Here is a 16,149-nt window from a genome sequence, read left to right as displayed (position 1 = left end):
CTCCTCCGTATAATAAGCGCTCCTACGTGTATTGCGCGTTCAAGCGCAAACGTCTACGTCTACGCGTGTGTGTTTATACGACTCCGATCTCGCCCGTCGGTGAGATGGTGGTGAAAGAGAAGAGAGGCCAGGTGGGCCCCGCTCGAGCTTAGAGACCGAACCCAGAAAGGGTTGAGGGTCCGAAATGCGCGTCTCTCTCTTGAGAGAACTCCCGACGGAATACTCGACACGCTAGAGAGGCCTCGCGAGCCTCGTGAGTTCGTTTGTAAAGGGAACCGTAGTATTGGTTCTTCGTCGAGTGCCATCTCACTCTCTTTCTCGCGAGCTCGAGCGCGCGAGGGCGCGCTCGCGCGCTCGAGCTCTCTCGTTCCCTCTCTTTTCTATCACTCCCCACCATACTAGTCTACCACCTACCACCACCTTCCTCTCTACACTCTCCCTTTCCCCACTGTATGCTGCTGCTGGTGCCGCTGCTCTCACTATTACATTACAAATAGCTCTCTTGCCTAGGCCTTACTATGTACGCCGGTACACGCGCGCCTTCGATTGTGTGTCTATTTGCTAGGGTGTATGCGTGTGTGCACGTACGTTAATATATGTACTGCAGCTACGCTCGCGTACCCGCGGAGGCCGCGTTTTTCGTGCACATGCACGGCCCGATAACGGAGCGCGTGCGTTCTATCTCTTTCTCTTTCCCTCTCTTTCTTTTTTCTTTCTCTTTCTCTCATTTGCTAGCTCCCCCCAGCTATAACTCGCTCTCTTCGCGCCACACCACGAGGAGAGATACGGAGGACGCGCGCTCCTCCGCGTGCGCGTACCCTCCTCTTTGTCGGACGGACGTGCTCGAATAGAGGCTCTCTTTGTCTCGGCAATAGTGTAATACGCTCGGCTACGGCTACTCTCCACGTAATATGTAAGAATCTACTCGGGAACTCTTCTTCGGCCCTCTCTCTTTCTCTATCTCTCTCTTCGTCTCCATCTCTATCTCCATCTAAATGATTTTGAATTTCTTTTTAAATTTGCTAAGAGAAGAAAAGAAAAAATTGATATTTACTTTTATATATTTTGTAATTTTTAATGAAGTGTATTTATATATTTTATTATACATTTTTTAGCATTCTTATTTTGTATACTTTCCCCCTTTCTATTCTCTCTGTACTGTTCGTCTTTTTCAACTTTTTGTTTATTACATTTTTTTGCTTTTTTTTCTAGTGAAATATTTACTCTTAGAATGTTGAAAATATATAAAAACGATTTTAAATACTTGCTGATGTAAAATTCTTCTAACAATTCTTGGCGATACGGTGGAAGGAACCAGTAGTAATAAACATTTATGTTCTCTCATTCTTTTCTCTTTTTCTATCGTCGTCTCTCCTTCCATTTCCGCTTGCGTCCCTCTATCTTCTGTTCCTCTCGTCTTTGGTTTCTCTCCGACTTCCTCTCAACACCTCTTTTACTTGTTTTCTTTTTCTTACTTTTCCTCTTTTTTTATTATTTTTCCATCCCTATCCAAAACTTCATTCACAATTTATTACCATTAGCAGTTCTGTTTATATTAATATACTTTCATATTATTTTCTGTGAGCTATTGATTCACAGTTGAGAGATTTTTTCCCTCTCTTTCTCTTTTCTCTTATTTTTATTTCTCTTTCGACTTCCGTCCGCCTTCCTTCGTCTCTTTACTCGTCTATCAATCCTTTCTGACTTACTCTTAGTATTTCATCTCTCTTTCTCTCTCTCTCTCGTTTTTGTTATCCTCCATATTAATCTAATTTTATACTCTTTTCTGTGAGTCTGAATTATGAAAATAAATTTTCTCTCTCTCTTTCTCCCCTTTTCTCTCGTTGTCTCTCTCTTTCTCTCTCACTCTTTCTTTTTCTTTCTCTATCTCTCTTTTTCTATCTTTATTTCTTTTTCCACGACCGTCCGTCTCCCTTCGTCTTCTTTTTCTCTCATCCACCATTCCTCTACGACTTCCTCTCTCTTCCCTTTCCCTCTTTCTCCCTCTCCCTCCCTCTCTCTCCCTTTCCCTCCCTCCCTTTCCCTCTCTCTCTCTCTTCCTTTCTTCTCGTTTTCCGTCTGTTAGAACTCGTGGCTGATCCCATCGTCGTCTTTTTCTCCCGCGCACGCTATCGCGAGGTTCTTCGTTCGCTCGCAAACCGCAAGACGAAATGTTTCGTTTCTTCCTTTCTTCCTTTTTCCTCTCTCTTCTTCTTCTTCTTCTTCTTCTTCTCTTTCTTCTTCTTTTTCTTCCACTACTCTCGACTAAGTTACACCGTTCGTTCTCACATCCTTTTTTCCTCCTGCTCCTCCTTCTCCTCCTCATCCTCCTCCTCGTCCTCCTCTTCTTCCTCCTTCTCCTCCTCCTCCACCTCCTTCTACTTCTTCTCTCTCTTTCTCTCTATCGCGCATGCTTTCTTTCAAAAACATGAGCTCGCAACGACGGCGTAACTCGATCGCGTTTTAGTATACTTATGTATATGCGCAGAAACGACTTAAAAGAGATCATTTTCATCAAAGTGAACAAAATTCTTCATAAACGCTTCCGCAGCCGGTTACCCGGTTATCTTTTCATAAATTAAAACTCTAATACCCATTAATAGTATATTACGTCTTTCGTTAATGATATACCACTAATATATCTATATTTTTATTTGTATGTAAATATATACGATAATAATCCATTTTAAGTATTGAATAAATATGAGTCTTCAATGAACATGAGTCTGTTAGAATTCATATAAATCATTACGGTACAGTAATACATGCAAGTAATTATGAAAACAGATTAAATAGATATTTGAATTAATGGAATTCATCGTTTATTTTGTAATTTTTTATTTTATTGTATCATTATAAACATTGAAAAAAAAAGAAAATGTTTTACACGTGTCACTTTAATAATAATCCGCTCATATACAATTCTAATTTCGAAATCGTTTCCTGAAATCGTTCGAATTGCAAATATATACATAAAAAAAAAATATCATGCTCGGAACATTAACTATCTCACGGACAATGAAATTTCTCTTGGTGGGACCTCGAAGTTTTTGGCGACCGCTTCTAATAGCTCCGAATCGGCGCCGTTCCAGTTTTCTCCACCCCCGCGCGAACGACACAACGATCGAGATCTACGAAAAGGATCAATGACCCCGTTTGGCGAAGGATGGATCGCCGACGGACGAATCGTGGATGAGTTCGATTCCGTTCACCACGGATTCGAGTGAGCCACGGCTATCCGTATATATCTGCGAATTATGCCAACGACGTCTATACTTAGGAACGGTAGACGAATTTCGTTCGCGAGAAGCCGCCAGTTGAAAGGAGGTCGAGAAACAGCTGATAGGGTAATGCAGCGCTCTTAAGATTTACTGTCACGTGGCGAGTCACTCGGTGTGAAATTACCTTAAAGTTTAGACGATGTGAAAAGAGGAAACTAGTAATAAGTAGACCTTTCTACTTCATTAGATTGTTATGCACGTTAATACCAATTGGGAAGAGTATCGACGTGATTTATTTCTGTGTTCGCGATAAAAATAATAATCAATCGATTTAACATATTTCTCACGGATTCTTTGATATTATACAACAACAGCAATAATAACGAAGAAGTGCATTTACAGACACGTTATTGATAATGTCGTTTAGATCTAATCTTAATTCTTCTTTCTTTGGAAAACATCGATAAATTTTCTTTTCTAAATCGATCATTTCTTTAACAGTGATTGAAGTAACTAATGCCATGAAAAATGTCAACTTTTCTATACTAATAAGTTAATCGTCGATCGATGAGAAATCGGTGACCTTTAACGAAGGAAGAACCTACTACCTAGGGAGAAACAAATATCGTTCGTGTTACACTCCTTCGAAAGAGCGTTCTGTTCCTCGATCGCGCGAAATGCTTCGATTTTCAACCTCGAGAAACGGAAAAAAGAAGTTTCGCGATACCGATGATATACCTACATATATTTAACGACCTCGTCTGCAGCTTCCTGGAAAATCAAAGGCGTTCTCGCGAGACGGTAAAACGATATCGATCAAACGATCACGTGGAATTAATCCGTTCGATTCTCCTGATTTATGTTAGTAAACGAGAGAGGAAGAGAGAAAGACGGAAATAGAAAGAAAAAGGAAAATTTATTTTCATGGATCTAGTTCACTATAAGAAAAAAGGATTAGATAAGTATGTAACAACGTAATTCAAAGTGATAAGAAATGTAACACAACAAGAATAAGAACGAACTTATAAACTAAGTTGAAAAAGATAAAAAAGAAAAAAATAAGGAAAGTATAGAATCCGATAGAAATGTGAAAGGATAAACGAATGAAAGATATAAAGATTGTTACATAGTTTAGTTATATCCAATAATAATACATATATGCATTATAAAAATCAAAAAGTATATAGCTAGTATAAGGAAAAAATTATCTATGTATATATATATATATATATACAAATACGTATATATATAATAAATCATAGATAGGAACAGAGTGTTATGACTAATATCCAAAGTGTACAAATAAAACTACGACGTAAGGAAAAAAGAAAGAGAAGGAAGGAAAGTATCGAGCTATCTATTGCGTTCGCGATACTGTTTATTTATTTATGGTGCGGTCTAAATTAAAAGCGCGCCGAGAAGGCCAAGCAACTTGCGTAATCGCTGCAGGGAACAGCATGCTGCTGTTTATCATTACTCGCGAAAGAGTGGAGAGGAGATAGATAGATAGAGATAGAAAGAGAGAGAGAGAGAGAGAGAGAGAGAGAGAGAGAGAATAAAGAGAGAGAGAGGGGAAAAGAGAGAGGGGTGAGAGAGAAAGAGGGGTATCGCAAGGTCCTCTTCTGTTGCCTTGCGTCGCACACCGTACGTGCAATTAAAGTGTATTGTATTTTTATTTTTGCATTCTCCGCACGACCGGCCTCTCGCGAATCGTTTGACTTCTTGTTTCTTTCGACTTATCACGAGACAGCTAAATATTCATACCGAATAAACGCGAGACAAGTAAATTATATATGTAGATTTTTAAAAATAACTATATAAATATAATACAAGTTTCTTTAAAATAAGTCAACATTATGCAAAATATGTTAATATCTAAGGACGTCTTATAAACCTCATAATTTCGAGTCTTAACGCGTTATATAATTAGAATTAATTTATACAAATGTTTTTAAACAAATATATATATTTTTAAATTGTTTTATTAAATATCTCGCTTTGTATTATTATTATCATCATGTATTATTTGGACGAAGCTTCTTTACCCTTGAAAATTTTTCGCATCTCACACTGTACATACATACATACATACATACATACATGCGAGGAACTCAGAAAGAGAAGAAAAAGAGAGCGCAAGAGAAAGAAGGGGGATTTCGTTGTTCTCCGGAATCGTGGAACCACCTTTGAGTTTTTTTTTTTCTTTTCACCCTTCGCTCCTTTCTTCTCCCTTTCTCTTCCCCCCTTTTCCCCTTTATTCTTTCTCCAGCGAGCGTTCAACGTCTCTCTGCTTCGTCGTCGTCGTCGTCGTCGTCGTCGTCGTCGTCGCGTCGTCCCACGAAAATGAGAGAGTGAATGAGAAAGAAAGAGAAAGAAAGAAAGAAAGAAAGAAAGAAAGACAGAGAGAGAGAGAGAGAGAGAGAAAGAGAGAGAGAAAAAGAAGCATTCGTCGACGATCGTACTTGCACCTTTCTCACAAGGCGACGCGAGTAGCCTAGCTATCCCTTCCTTCCACCGAGAATCCCTTTCACTCGAATCTCTTAGAGGGCAGGAGAAGGAAGCGAGAGAAAGAGAGAGAGAGGGAGGGAGAGAGAGAAAGAAAGACAGAGGGGGAGAGAGTGAGACACTGAGATCCAGTTTGACCGTATAGGTTAGATCCTCGTTGGACTCTTCGCGTATATTTCGAGGTGGTTCGTTTTATTGCGAATCCGGTTTGCTCCCCGTGACGAGAGTGGAGAAAGAGCAGGAGTACAGCGAGAGGAACGAACAGAAAGAAAGAAAGGAAGAAAGAAAGAGTGAGAGGGAGGGGGGAGAGAGAAAAGAAAGAGCGAGAAAGAGATAGAAGGGGTAGAGGGAAAGACGTATTGAAAGAAAGGGCAAGGAGTGCGAGTGAGAGATAATGTGGGACTGCTTAACAGAGAGAAAGAGATAGAGATAGAGACGGGAAGTCGACGAAGAAGGTTGTTGAGGATGAGGAGGAGGAAGAGGAGGGATCTTTCTTCCGTCGTTCCGCCAACAACAAACACTCGCTCCCTCGTTTCCCTTTCTCTCGATCGGCTCGTTGCCATTGCCGTTGCCATTGCCGTTGCTCCGCTCCGCTTTGCCGGAGCAGTTGCAATTGCATTTGCTGTTACTCGTTCCGAGGATAGAAATTGCTTTGGCTGTTAGAGCTTGGACGAAAGTGACGAAGTTGGAGGCGGTGGCCACTTTCAAGGTTGCAAACCTCCACGCATATCCTATATATGTTTACGCGTGCACGTATAGTTAGCTAAATATTATTAGTGTTGTTTTCAAGCATCGTCTTTTTATATTTGTTCGACGTCGTTCAATGCAATCGCATAAGTCTCGCGTTTATCTTAGGCTTCCTCGTTCTTGTAACTTCTCGATCTAACGTAAGAGATTGTTCTTACGCGGGAATTTGCTTACTCGTCCTCGACGATCCTGAGAGTCTATAAAAAAAGAAAAAAGAAAGAAAAAGAACGGAAAACAAAACAAAACACAACAAAACAAAGCAAAGAAAAGAACCTCTGCGAGAGAACTATCGTTTCGAAAAATGACGTTTCCTTTTACAAGTCGGCTTTACGTAATTACATCGCTTTTGTCTTCCTACGTATAAATTGCCGTGACGACTAAAACTTCTTTTTGCGTCAATTATCGCGCTTATCATTACATTACGAACGCCTTGCGCGTAAGTTACTTTTAATTATCCATTCGTTCGGCAACGTAATGAGAGAGAAAGAAAAGGAAAGGAAACAGGGTCATCCTATACAAGAAACAAGTATTTGTGCATATATATATAGAGCGATCTAGAGATTTTACAATTAGATATACTACTAATTTGTTACTAATTTCCATTTTACCTTATTATTCGAGTTACTTATTTCCGATAAGTCATGGTACAATATTTAAAGAAAAATAATTGCATTTACAAGAATAATGTAAGTGTTCGTTATTTATTTATGCTAATGTTGCATATATCATAATACTATATTTGACATAATCATGAATGTACCTACATTCATAAGTCGATAGTCTTGCGAAAGCGTAAGAATAAATCATGAGATATATCGACTATCGTAAATTCATTTGTCATGGAAACGGAAAGAAGAAGAGAAATATTTCTTTACGAATCCAGTCTTATTTTCGAAGTGAATTCTTTCCCAACGCAACATGACGAAAATCTTTCCAACTCTCATTCGCATTGGCTCATCTATTTATGCACTTATTTGCGTACCTCGTAAAATGTCAGCATGCCACGCTCGTTAGCGAGCTCGCAAAGCCGAGCCTTTCGGCTGACAACGTAAAGCTTCTTCTCCTTCTCGCGAACAATCGGAATCGATTTTCGCGTTGGATCATATTATGTATGTATGTATGTATGTGTACGTAGATATTTATCTACGTAATCCATATATATGTGTATTTAGTTATAGCTCTTTTTTTTTTCTTTCTTTTTGCTTTTCTTTTTTCCTTTTTACTTTTCTCCTCTTTTTTTTTTGTTCTTTCGACAAACTATACAAATTGTTTTTAAATGCATTACACCGCTGAGAAAATCGTTAAAACGATAACGCCAAAACGTTATTAGTTGTTATATTGTTCGACGTTTACGCGAATGATTTTCGACCGAATCGTAGGAGTCCATTCGAACGCTCGCGAACGTACTCTCGTTAATGGAAGAAAATGCGATTGCCGCTATCATCGCGCAAGAGAACGAAGTAATAGAGTGTAGTAATAGCTCACGGGCTGATGTCATGCGGTAACCTTCTACTTTGCACGTACGGTGTGCCACGAAGAAACACGCGAGTACCATACTCGTGAAAAAAAAGAAAGAAAACGATACAGAAAGACGGGACATCTCTTTCTTGCTCTCTTTATTTTCTATATCAAGCTATTAAAGAAAACAAAAATAAATGAATAAATCCATTAAATAAAAGGATTTGTATTTTTCAACAGTCTTGTATGTCCGTTCATGTAAAATATCAAACATTCTTGATTTTTTATTTATATAGATTTTCTAGAGAGAAATGAAAGAAGAATCTCTCGGTATGTCTAATATCGTCGTCGTCGTCGTGGTCATCGTTCGTCTCAACCCAAAATTGAAAGACCGATCATTAAGAAATTCGATTAAACTTGTTAACTAAGAATGACCAGTTAACTCGTCATGATATTTTAATTGCACTTATACCGAATAACCAAACACATACGTATATGTGTATCTACTAGGTATGGTAGAGATACCTCTTCCAATTGTCCAAGTTTTCCTTTCCTCGTATCTTCCTCTATTATCTCTTCATTTCTACTTTTTATAAAAGCGTCATTGTGTACGTGCAATGTTCACATATCCCTTTAGGATATATCTATTAATTGTAAGAATAAATAATACTAACCAACGTATACGAATAGAGCACGCTTAGAAATGCATCCCATCGTTTTTCGTTCAGTTGTTACAATGTCGTCATGTTAACATAATGCATAGGTATATAATAGATAAGTACATATGGAAAGGGAAACTTAGCAAATTGTTAGATGGTATCCCCACAATGCGCTATTAATGCATTTTACTGTACACGATATATACATACGTAGGTATGTATATTGTTTATTTTGCATTCTTACTATGAAAACACTTTACGTTCGTCTTTTACTTTTCTTTTTTCTTCCTTCACTTCAATGAACTTGGATTGATATAAAAATTTCATTTTGTATCATAAAAGAGAAAGAATATAGAACATTTTTTTCTTTTTAATCATAATTTTTCCTTTTCTATAGTCGAACGTCTCGTTCGAATATTTTTTACACGCATACGTCTGTACTAAAATTTCTTTAAACGTAGTTCGATCTATTTTTCGAGCATCAATCAGATTATAGATTCTTAGATCTATTCAGTTAATCTATTAGATCTATTCATCTTAAATCTATTCAGTAATATCGGATTCTATTTTTCGATCGAAGCTTGGAAATTGAAAGATAAAATGATTGGTTTTGCGTGCTACCTTAGCAAGAGATTCCTTAGATCGAGGGATATGTACGTACATGAATACATACATACATATGTACATACATACGCATTGGTCGTTGAGCTAACTACCTACCTTCCTCTTTCTCGCCTCTTTCGCGCTTTCACAGAATTATATAATCTTTTAATCTCAAATCCTTCCGCCGTTAAAGCGACATATTCTGGAAAGCGTAGCCCTATAGTTGGTTGCTCGAAAACATTGTATAACGAAGACACGCGCTTATGGAAACCTTGATAAATCTGATACCTATTTTTAACGACACGTTTATGAAGCTTTAATGGAAAGCGATAAGGTGGTATATTATTTTCTTTTTCTTTTCTATTTCTCCTTCTATTTCTTTTTCCTTATTTTTTTTCTCTTTCTTTTTTTTTTCTTTTTTCCTTATTCTTTGATGGAGAGAACGTGGAAAGAGATAAAGTATGTAATACACAATCGGGGACCTCGACTTTCCAAGAATGAAAGGCGCACGTGCGTTTCTCTTCGAAATGGTGCTGGTGCGCTTGTGATGGCAGTGGGGGTGGGGGTTAGGATAGAGTGGGGTGAAGAGGGAGGAAAGAGTAGAGGAAGAGGGGAAAAAAGAAGGCGATTGTACGTGGCGCTCGTAGCAAACGGAACGTCTTTCGGTACGAGACAATAGGGAGCCATCATGGCCGATGGGAAACGCGAGAATGAAAAATAAAAGGAAAATCTCCGACGAATCTTGTGCGCGCGAGCGCACCCACACACTCGCTTACGTAATTTATCATTGACGGAGGACGTTCTCGAAGAACGAGAGAAGTGTAGAGAGAAAGAGAGAGATAGAAAGAAAGACAGAGATGAAGGGTGTAGGCCATAAATGGAATGAATTCTAAATAGAGAGAAATGGATACGCGATTTTTATTTAATCGGACCGAATGTGGAAGGAAAAAAAAAAGAAGCGACGAAGGACTTTGTTCGGTATAGTTTTAATGTGTTAGGGATAATGGGTAAAAAAGGTTCGAACGTTTGAAAGTAGGTCAAATTTGTTTTGTCTACGTTGCTAGCTATGTGGATGTAAAAGAAAAAAAAATTGATGTTTTTTTTTCCTTCTTTTCCTTCTTTCTTCTTTTTTTGTAGAGATTTGATTACAAGGACGAGTGAAAAAATTTACGTCGTTGTTTATTGTAAATAGGTGGATGTTATTACTTTAAAAAATAGTCCGCGATTTATGGAATACGAAATGAGATTTTTGAGTTACATGCTTTTTCAGATATTTTTTTCTGTCGTGCGTGTTGCATGATGCGTCTGCGCAATGTTATTTTCAAATTCTTAAGCGAATAATAATCTTAGTCATACGGCGAGAATATCACAGTGTATTATTGTTTTTATATTGCAGACTTAACAATGAATATTTTCAATACATAAGATAAGTTTCATACTACATAGTCTCTCGACGTTATAATTTAAAAATGACATAATTATTTTAGATGTTCATTGGCATTTGTGAAATAATAAAATCGTATCCTTGAAGATAATTAGAAAACTTAATTTTTCAATGGCAGAAAGCAGTCTTTCTTTGGTAAATATTAATGAACAAATTCTAAAAGAGTATATAAAATAAAATGGATAAAGTCGAGTGTCGATTATTATTGGTTACGCATTTAACTCAATACGACAGCAGTCAAGACTTTAATTTCTTTTTTCCGAGAAAAACCTTCTAAATGGCGCCAGGGCGATCGATCGTCCGATAATCCACGACGCTATCCACGTGTACCCCCGATCGAAAACCTCGATCACGAACAGATAAAACTAGTGTTTGCTCGTCAGTTCGAAATATCATCGGATTTTTAGAACACGTGGAGAAACATTCCATCGAACGGATTCTTACGATATCGATCGTTCGATATTACTGAATGTACTTACATAGATACACACATACACACATATATACGTACATACACATACATATATATATATATATACACATGTATATATATCAATCAATGCTTTCCTCTTTATCCAAACGACAATTCACTTCTCATGAAACGATTCCAACTCATTAAAAGCAATCTTTCACTACTGTACGTTCGAAATACTATTTCCCGGGTAATCGATATCGATGAAAAATAACGTATGACACTCGATCGAGTAATAACAAATTACAACTACATTTTGGTATATATATACATATAAAACTCAAGTTCGTACGATCTTTTTAAAATCACCTTGACTGACTATCGCCGTCAAATACATCTTGTCGACGATTATCATTATACTCGCGCGTACCTTGTCTACTTTTGGTTTTTTTCTTCTTTCTCCCTAGATCCTAGAGATCCTGATCTTTCACCTGGTTTTCGATCGCAAATGGACAACGCGACATTGCAGTAGCATTACTCTATGGATCATTATGTAATGTCATAACGTTATGTGAACGTTTTACATTCGATGCCTTGCACGATTGCGGTGCTCTCTCAAGGCCTCCACATTGTTATTTGTACGTCGCGTTAACGCGTCGACGCTCGTCTACTGTTCCAGGGACGTAGTGTATAACGTCAACGGAGAAAATCCGTCGAGAACGTCTTTCTCTTTATCATTCGACGAACGTAACTGCTTGCTCGTTTCTTCTCTCTATCAATAAGTCCATTCAAAACCTTTTGAAAAATATCTTAGAAATGTCGTTCGCAATGAAAATCACTTTTTTTCGTAGAATTTCTGTAAATCATTTAATGTCGCAGCCTTTCAAACAGATCGTATAAAGCAAGTTTCGTTTATACGTATTCATTGGACGAGTAGATCTACGTAATTTGATATAATCTATCGAAGGATCCTCCGAATATTCTGATACATTTCACGTAAAATTACTTGTCGATGATTATCTATGATGTCTATATACAAGTATCTAATACGTATAATATCAATTTGATAGAGATATAATAAGGAAATAGTATTATAAAAATCTGACCGTTTACTTATTACTATTATTTACATTAATTTCTATATAAATATTGAACTGGAAACTTGTAAACACTGCAGATGCATTTATTTTAAGAAAGAAGCAAGTGCCAGTGGTAACATATAGAAAAGCGATAATACGATACTCGTCGGAGTGCCGTTAAAGAAAAAGAAAAAAAGAAAAGAAAAAGAGGAATAAAAAAGATAGGAAAAGAAAACAAAAGAAAAGAAAAACTTGAAAAGAGCAAACGTTAAAAAGTCTTTTTGTCCGAGCTAAACGTTTATCCGCGGCCGGCTAGAAATTATGCGCGTTCGCTCGGACGTCCACGCAAATAGCTTTATGCGACGTTACAAACTCAAACGGATTAACCTTGGGAGAAAATCACGCGATCCAGCCGAGTCCTAAGCTCCTTCCTTCCTTTATCTTTCTTCTTCTTCTTCTCTTGCCTCTTACTTCTTCTACTCCTACTCGTCTGTCGTAGACATTCTTACCTAAAGGCTCGACTTTTCCGACGGGCCTCTAAACTGCGTCTTTCATTTCACGCAAGACAACAATCTTCACGTCATAAAAATTTAGTTCTAACTCGAATAAATTTTTTACGATATCAAAAGTTTATAGTTTTCATCAAAAAACGTATCCATCTCTACTTAAGCGTATCTTATTAGGATACATAAATGGAATCATAAAAAAAGAATAATCTACGAACTTTGACATTTTTTTTTAAACATCGCGTTTCTTAATATTGCAAGTAGATATAAAACAAAAAAGAAGAAACAAGAAAAAAATTGACGTGTCGTATAGAAATGTAAAGGTTAAATCGGTCTTGAAAGTAGAAGATCGTTTTTTCTCTTTTCTTTTTTTGTTTTTATAACATCGTTCCGACATTTTTTAAAAATAATATAGGTGTATATTCAATAAATAAAACAAACAAATTTCTTTTCACCTATTCACAAATTCAAAGTACCTCGTCCATTCTGAAAAGGATGTTATTCAAAGAGCACATACAATCATTTTTGTATATCATTGTATACGTATGAACAGATTCGCTACGACTCGAAAAAGGAATTGAGCGTTCGCGTGTATCTAATTCTTTCTCGCTTATCTCGGCACGAGTTAGTCGGCACATCGTGTGCATGCTTTCTTTCTAACCGCGCTATCGTCTTGCATTTCCATACGAGATATCTCTTTCTATCTAATTCTCCTTGCATTTCTTCTTTCATGAAACGACGTTGTCACACTTTTGATTTGATAAACAAGCATGAGAACGAGACGTCGTAGAGAAAGATAGATGGCTAATAAATGACAAAAGTGGAACGGGAGAGGAAAGTGCAACGTAATGAAATGTTAAAGAGATAGAAAGAAAAAGAGAAAGAGGAAGATAGAGAAAAAGAGAGAGGGGAGGGGGTGAGAGGAACGAAAAAACGGACTTATACATTTTGTACAAGTTGTAAGGAAATAGAAGTGAATACATAAAAAAGATACGAAACGAATCGCAAGTATGAATGAAGAGTGGAAAAGTGCAATAAACATATTTCGAATAGCGCGAGTATGTTTGTGTAAATGAAAAACATTAAAAGGAAATTTAAGCAAATACCTACATATAATATATGATCGTAAGGATCATATAAATAAAACAGAGAGTGTTCTCGTGAGTGCAAACAATACGTAATTAAATTAACAATAGAAACGGGAGAAGAAGAAAAAGAAAAGAGAGGAACGAGAGAGTAGTACGTGGCGGAGTGAAAGAGTACGTGTGTGTAAGAGAGGGAAAGAGAGAAAGAGAGAGAAAGAAAGAGAGAGATAGTGAGAGAGGGAAAAACAGTGAGGGAGAAAGGAAAGGCTTCGCTTTTAAAATTCCTCTCATTCACGCTGTCGGAGCCTTTAGAAAGCCTCGCCCGTTGCGTACGCGAACGGGAAGAAGGGCTTTATCGTGCGGAGAACCGAGAAAGGAGGCTTTACCGGCGCTTTGTCGATGAAAGAAAAAGAGAGATAGAGCGAGATATATAGAGAAAGAGAGAGAGAGAGAAAGAGAGAGATAGGTAGAAAATGAGAGAGAATACGAGAAAGGAAGCTATCGAGAGTAAGAGAGAGATAGAGGGATGACGTACGCGCACGCTCTGATAAGACCTTATCGTGTGAAAGCACCGTGGCCTACTTACACACGCTCTACGCACTTATACGCTTCTCTCTCTCTCTCTCTCTCTTTCTCTCTCTCTCTCTTTCTCTCTCTTTCTCTCTCTCTCTCTCTCTCTCTCTCTCTCTCTCTCTCTATCTATCTATCTATCTATCTCTCTTTCTAACGCTTCAAACGAACGCACTTGGTCTCGCGCGTGCATGTCTACGAGAAGGTGTTCGTGTCCTCTTTGCGATGGAGACGATGGCTAGATATAACTCTTGGAAAAGTCTTGAGCAATAAATTCTATTTTTACTAATGCTTTATTATTTTCTTGTTTCTTTATTTTATTTTGTATTTTTTTGTCCCTATTTAATTTTCGACGATTACCTCGGATCTTCGATGAGTAATCCTATATAATGATTTTTAAGTCTAATATCAAAGAGCTTTCTATCGGATAATTATAAAAGAAATGCAATTAATGGAAATAATTGGGATAAAATTTGGTGATTATAGTAATAGAAGATTAGAGTGTTCTAATATTGAAATATTGGAAAGAATGTTACGTTTCATTTTAATCCTCGAATAGAAATAAATTTGGTTTTTTTTTTTTTTTATTTTTAACGTCGTATATTTGTAACGTCGAGAAAAATTCACGAAGGAAAGCTTTCACGAGAGGGAGCGTATTGTGGAAGCGTTCGACGAATTATTACGAAATTGGGTCGGTCAGAAATCGAAACGATTCTTCGTATTCTCTCCGTAAACGTTATTTCGTTTGTGGAGAAGATACTTAATTGCGTCGTGTTTTATCGAAGTTGGAGAATAGATCGAGAATGAGAAGGTGAGGGTCATATTGTAAAAGGGGTTGCGACTGAGAAAAAGTTTTATCGTTTCCTCTCCTTCTCTCTTTTTATTTCTCTTTTGAAATAAGATCTTCTTTCCTATCTGAAATTCATTCAGAAAGTTAGAGTTGCATTTATTTTTTAACTTTCAATATTCGTTTACATTTATTTATTTCAAATCATGAATTAATTATTAAAGTGATTAACCAGGTATTATCTATGAAACATAATGGGTGATTAAACTAAGTGTTGTTTGTTCAATCGTCAAATATTAATATTTCAGGTTATTACTTATGTATATTTCATTATCTTTATATTTATAGGGTTCTTTCACTCTATCTCTTTTTTCTCTCTCTTTTTTCATAGTTATGACATAATAAATATTTATTTTCTCTTTTTCTCTCTCTTCCTCGATCTCTATCTTAAACTCTTTCTCTTTCTCTCTTAACGATAAGCGCCATTGAGCAATTTTTCTCTGAGCATCGAAGAGAACGTTTCGTTTTCTCGAACAAATTCGTGAATCGATTCGACAACTTTTTTGATATATACTTACTTTCTCCTCGTCGACGATACGTTGTCGAATCCTTTGCTTCGTTTTCATCGATACCGCTCGTGGAATCCTAACGAACGAAATTCTAATCTACTTATTAAAAATTTACCTTTGAATTAGATAGTGTATTTAACGTAACGATAAAAGAATACCCTTCTTATATCATCATTACGCTCGTTTAGTAACATTGTATAACTTGTTGAACAATAGAAAAAGTAATTGATTTAATGATATAATTAATTTTAAAGCATTATATTTTATTATACTCTCTTTCTTTCTCTTACTCTCTTTTGCTTATTTGTTATTTTTATATCATACTTAGATATATTATATACTTATTGATCGTATTCTATAAAATTTTTTTTTAAAGAATTATCGTCAGAAATAATTAAGGTAAAAAACAATTTCCCATTTCGAATTATTCGATTAGATGATAAATCGATGTAATTGAAAGACCTATACGATATAAAAATCAATCTAAAATTTCCTGATCTATTT

This window comes from Vespula pensylvanica, chromosome 7 (assembly GCF_014466175.1).
Source record: "Vespula pensylvanica isolate Volc-1 chromosome 7, ASM1446617v1, whole genome shotgun sequence".
In the NCBI taxonomy this organism is placed as follows: Eukaryota; Metazoa; Arthropoda; class Insecta; order Hymenoptera; family Vespidae; genus Vespula; species Vespula pensylvanica.
The sequence above is the reverse complement of the archived record's forward strand: the minus strand, read 5'-3'. Positions refer to the sequence as shown.